Source organism: Podarcis liolepis, assembly GCF_965112155.1.
Source record: "Podarcis liolepis genome assembly, chromosome: 8".
Lineage (NCBI taxonomy): Eukaryota > Metazoa > Chordata > Lepidosauria > Squamata > Lacertidae > Podarcis > Podarcis liolepis.
This window is the reverse complement of record NC_139560.1, coordinates 79,951,325-79,957,500: the sequence shown is the minus strand read 5'-3', so window position 1 is coordinate 79,957,500 and position 6,176 is coordinate 79,951,325.

Here is a 6,176-nt window from a genome sequence, read left to right as displayed (position 1 = left end):
TTACCAGATTGTAAGACTGCAGATAATAATAATAATAATAATAATAATAATAATAATAATAATAAAAATAAATAATTTGTTATTTATACCCCGCCCATCTGGCTGGGTCCCCCCAGCCACTCTGGGCTGCTTCCAACAAAACACTAAAATACAATAACCTATTAAACATTAAAAGCTTCCCTAAACAGGGCTGCCTTTAGATGTCTTCTAAAAGTCTGGTAGTTATTTTTCTCTTTGACTTCTGGTGGGAGGGCGTTCCACAGGGTGGGCGCCACTACTGAGAAAGCCCTCTGCCTGGTTCCTGTAACTTGGCTTCTCGCGGCGAGGGAACTGCCAGAAGGCCCTTGGCGCTGGACCTCAGTATTGAGGCAGAACGATGGAGGTGGAGACGCTCCTTCAGGTATACTGGACCGAGGCTGTTTAGGGCTTTAAAGGTCGGCATAAGCAAATAAGGTGAAGCTAGGCTTTCCCTCCATGAATAGAATGACTCCTTCTGATTTTGGAGAATTGGGATCCAGACAAGGCTCCCCACTGAGGGGAGTATAGCATCTAGATCAAGGGAAGTAATAGTGCCACTGTATTCTGCTCTGGTCAGACCTCACCTGGAGTACTGTGTCCAGTTCTGGGCACCACAATTCAAGAAGGACACTGACAAACTGGAACGTGTCCAGAGGAGGGCAACCAAAATGGTCAAAGGCCTGGAAACGATGCCTTATGAGGAACGGCTAAGGGAGCTGGGCATGTTTAGCCTGGAGAAGAGGAGGTTAAGGGGTGATATGATAGCCATGTTCAAATGTATAAAAGGATGTCACATAGAGGAGGGAGAAAGGTTGTTTTCTGCTGCTCCAGAGAAGCGGACACGGAGCAATGGATCCAAACTACAAGAAAGAAGATTCCACCTAAACATTAGGAAGAACTTCCTGACAGTAAGAGCTGTTCGACAGTGGAATTTGCTGCCAAGGAGTGTGGTGGAGTCTCCTACTTTGGAGGTCTTTAAGCAGAGGCTTGACAAGCATATGTCAGGAGTGCTCTGATGGTGTTTCCTGCTTGGCAGGGGGTTGGACTCGATGGCCCTTGTGGTCTCTTCCAACTCTATGATTCTATGATTCTATGATTCTATGAGGGAAGGGAGCCTACATTTTTCCTGTAGAAAAACCACTCACGGATTAAAATTGCAGCTAGTTCTGTTTGCATTCCTCTAATACTTTACCTGTATGAAGAAGAAGAGTTTGGATTTGATATCCCACCTTTCACTCCCTTTTAAGGAGTCTCAAAGTGGCTAACATTCTCCTTTCCCTTCCTCCCCCACAACAAACACTCTGTGAGGTGAGTGGGGCTGAGAGACTTCAAAGAAGTGTGACTAGCCCAAGGTCACCCAGCAGCTGCATGTGGAGGAGCGGAGACGCGAACCCGGTTCCCCAGATTACGAGACTACCGCTCTTAACCACTACACCACACTCGCTCCACACTGGATATTTCCATGATTGTGATCGCAGTGCAGCATGTGTTTTGTCTTCTTCAAATCCTCTCTTGAAAAATTCTGTTCAAAACTAGATTATAGGAGATGCTTTAGCATGAAAGGAGTAAAATGTGCAACTTCAGATAAATTGGAGGCTTAACATATCACAAAAATGTAGATATCACAAAAATCATCATTTGCAATTACATACAGCCTAACACAATATAAAAGGGTGGTTGATGGCTGAAATACAGTTAATTTCAGTTTCCCTGCCCAAATTATTGGAGAAAGATTTCAAATTGCCAAAGCTGTTTCGTGTGTCTTTATGCATCAAGCCTAAAAATTCCTTTGATTACGGTCCTTGAGTTCAGATTCATACTGTAATTTATGTACAGAAAGCTTTACAACAGAAGCCATTTATGAAGTGTGCAAATTTGCACTTATTTGCATTGACTGGTTTGTCGTTTTGTTACCCATTCATTCTGTCTAGACAGATCCACTTTGAATCCTTCACAGACAATTTAGGAGTTCATCGTCCTGAATAATTTGGCATAATCTGCAAACTTGATTACCTCACTGTTCACCTCTGACCCCAGATAATTTTCAGACATTAAGTAGCAGCAGTCCCAATACAGAGAGACCCTTGTAGAACTCTGCTGCTTACTTTCCTTGGTTTAATGCACTTAAATTGGTTGTGGGTGCAGCAGTCAGGTGTGTGCATCTGTGCTTAATACAGAATACAAACTGAATGTGCACGCATACACATATACAGATCATTTTGGGGCATTCATTTGTTTATACCTAATTCTGAAAGTCCTCCTCCTCAAGATCAGTTACATATTTGTCTGCAACATACATTAAGGCTGCAATCCTATGACCGAGGAGGAAGCTCCATTGGACTTACTTCTGAGTAGACACCTATAGAATTATGCTGTAAATCAGCCTTCCCCAGGACCTGTTGCTCTCTGGATATTTTGGATTACAACTCTCTTCAACTTTGACCATGTTCATGCTAGCCAGAGCTAATGGCAGCTGTCCTCTTAAACAACTGGAGAGTGACAAGTCAGGGAGGGCGACATTAAAAGCTGATTTTGAAGTGTTCCTTATTGCTCTTTAGACTATTTAACTTCCAAATGTGTGCACTCAAGGATCATCTTGTTTTAAGCTTTTCCGGTATCTTGGAATTCATTTCGGCACCCATGTAATGCATATACAACTGGATCCCACGACAGAAGTGCTGTTTAGTTCTTACTAACACTTTTGACACATCCTGTCAGGGAACTGCCATCGGCTCAGGGGCAAGAGGGGGAAAGCCGGATGGATTACAGAGAGCCCCCAAAGATCGTGGGAAGCAGCACCTCCTCAGCGGAGGAGAGTAACCACGCCTCCAGTGGAGAGGAGCTTCAGGGCTCGGAGGAGGCGAGGCGGTGCCAGGACACCTTGCCTGGGCAAAGCGGGGAGGAGAGAGGTCCTTCATTGCCCACACCCTCCCTGCGCTGTTGGGTTCTGCACCAAGAGGGGAGGCGCAGATTGGGCGTCAAGAAACTACTTTGCTGGGGAAGGTTTAAGGACCGCCCACTCACAGATTCTGCCAGTGAATGAGCAAGCCACGGAATAGTGTCACTCTGCATGGTGAAGAGTTCTTGGCACCAATAACGAGGCTTTACAGCCGACCAGGGAGGCATTTGCCTGCTTGCTCTCAAGTAACCCCCTGATATCCTTACACATCCCATTTCACAAGGACCTTGTTGTTGTTGTTTTCTTTGTCCGGCTCAGTCTACACTAACTACGCCTTTTCTCTACATACAGGCAGGTCTGCAGAAGTACTGCATGAAACGCACTGCTGCTAATTTGTCAAGGTCATTCTGGACCTTGCTCCAACTTATATTACTACGTACTCCATAGGCTATTGCACCGCCTAGTCATGCATATGATGGATCTGGGCCATCCGTCAAAATTAATCACTTTCTTCATTACGCAAATCATTAAGGATCGGATTGTTAAGGGGATGCACTGCATCCATCCTTCTCATCACAATGAGGCTTGGCAAGGGAGGTGTCAGAGTTAACAGGCTGAGCCTGGAAATCTTCAAGAGATGAAGTAAAAAATTATTCCCGCAAACCATTAGCAAGAACACATAAACATGATACTTCTAGTTTAAAACATATTCTGCATGCGAAATTGTTGTTGCCCGGCCAGGAAAAAACACACCGTATCAATAGTATATTTTCTGTTACGTTCCACCAGTATAGCAAGCCAAGATTAATTGAAGTTGCCAGCAAGTTTTGTCTAAAATGAGTTCTAAGGTGAAATTGAAGGATCCTGCTCCGTGGGAACACTGGGAGGGGGTCAAAGCTCGGAGCAAGGATACATGATTTGCATGTAGACCTTGTCAAGTTCAAAGACTAGCTTGAAACGCTCAGGTAGCATGGCTAGGAAGGACCTTTACTGGAGTCCTTGGGAACCTTGTGCCAATCACCGTAGACAGCGCTGAGCTACACGATCTGACGGCATATGACAAGTTAATATACACATACACTTTCAGTAGGAATGTCAAAGCAAGTTAAATTGAATGTGGATTAGACTGGCAAGGATTCTCGATGGGTGGGTTGCTCACTGCTATCCCACCATTCCTTCTAGGTGTCATACATGGAGCTATATGTAACTTTATCCTTGTAATCATCCTGAGAGGTTGGGAGATAGGGACCTCCCTAAACTAACCCAGTGAGTTACATGGTGAAGCAGAGCATTCAACCGAGGTCAGTTCATTTCAAGTCCAATATTCTGGTCTTTGGTGTGAAGTGTTATTTCCCTCGAGGAACGATAGGACTTGGGGAAAGGGTCTGGCAGGAAGGTCTGGGTATTGGTGGCGCAGGATCTGAGCTCCTGTCAAGCCATGCCCAATGCAATGGGTACTGGACCAACTCAAAATGAGGTTGGGCTTTCTAACTGAGAAGGATCCTCATTTTGAGCTCTTTTCCAATGCGTTGCCCTGCCATAATGAGAATTGATATGAGTCTAACCCTATTTGCCAGATTCCTAAACTAAATTAACAAGTGGCTCCTATCTGAATCGGGGGAGGGGGGCAGCAACGTGAAGATTTGTGCTTATTGCCAGGCAGATAAAGACTGGCAAAGAATGAGCAATCGGAGGCATATGGACAATACCCAAACCGTTAATTAGTTGGCAACATATTCCCCAAGAGTGGAGGACCACACTGTAAAATATTCAGTTCGTATTTTGTATATGCTGTTTTTCACTTTAGTGTATGCAAATAACATTTGTGCTGCAGAATATATATCCAGCTAAGGATACTCAGCAGATGATGCCCACTGATGCTACAGAAAGGGGCAGGCATTTTAAATGCTGCAAATTAATTTATGCAGTGGTCTATTTTTATTTTGCCTTGCCAGGTATTATAGTAGTACCTTGGTTCTCAAACTTAATCCATTCCGGAAGTCCGTTCCAAAACCAAAGTGTTCCAAAACCAAGGCATGCTTTTCCATAGAAAGTAATGCAAAACGGATTAATCCATTCCAAACTTTTTTTTTAAAAAAAACCCTAAAATAGGAATTTAACATGAATTTTACTATCTAACAAGACCATTGATAAAATGAAAGCAATAATCAATGTACTGTAGTATAAAATAAATAAGACAGTATAGTAGATGATAAAAATTATTATTATTTTCTTACCTGCACTGATGATAGTCATTGTTTGGATGGGGGGGCTTTTAGCCATTTCTGCATTCACATAATCAATCAATCAATCAACCAATCAGTAGCTGAACCGGGCTCCACACAGTCACAAAAACGAATTAACTGGAAAAGCTTCAAAAACAAAAACGCAAAATAAATAGCAAAAACAAAAGCACCAAACTTAATCCATTCTGGAAATCCGTTTGACTTCCGAAATGTTTGAAAACCTAGGCACAGCTTCTGATTGGTGCAGGTGCCCCGGAAACAATAGCTAACAGCCACATCGGACGTTTGGCTTCCGAAAAATGTTCAAAAACGGGAACACTTACTTTCAGGTTTTTGGCGTTTGAGAACCAAGGTACCACTGTATACTACTTCCAAACACATGTGTATGTCGCATGTTTGATATCATAGGACTGTAGAGTGGGGATCCATGATTTTTTGCCATTCTTCACCAATATTTTTTCACAGGACACAATGGAAATGACCAAGCTTGCAACTTAAGAAAGAAAAACAAAAAAAACCCTGTGCCTTGACTCAACTGCACTTGTGCCCAGAGCTCTTATCAGATCATTGGCATTCAGAAGGGGGGAGCCCACTGCTCTTCCTCCCCACAATATCACAGTTGCTCCAACCAGGGCTATGTACACAAAGTTCCAGTTGCTACATACACACAACCTTCACATGCAACATCCACAACTGCACATAGCTCTACACCTAGCAATAGATTTATTTGCATTAGGTCTATTAGGTAGGTAAGTAGGTAAGTAGGCAGACCCTTACTGAGGCTGGAACATTTCTGTTCCTGTAGGTCTATGATTCTCCTGATAAAGAAGAATGAGGGGATCAAGCTTAATGCTGAGAATAACATTACTATTCTGTAGAAGTCTGCAAACACCAACTCCATGGTGTAATGCTGGGAAATGTCAATCACTTCTCCTACCTAGTCAGTTGTCTATCCACAAGGGCCGACATTGATGCCAAAATCCAGTATCGCCTGAGCTCTGTGAGTGCAGCTT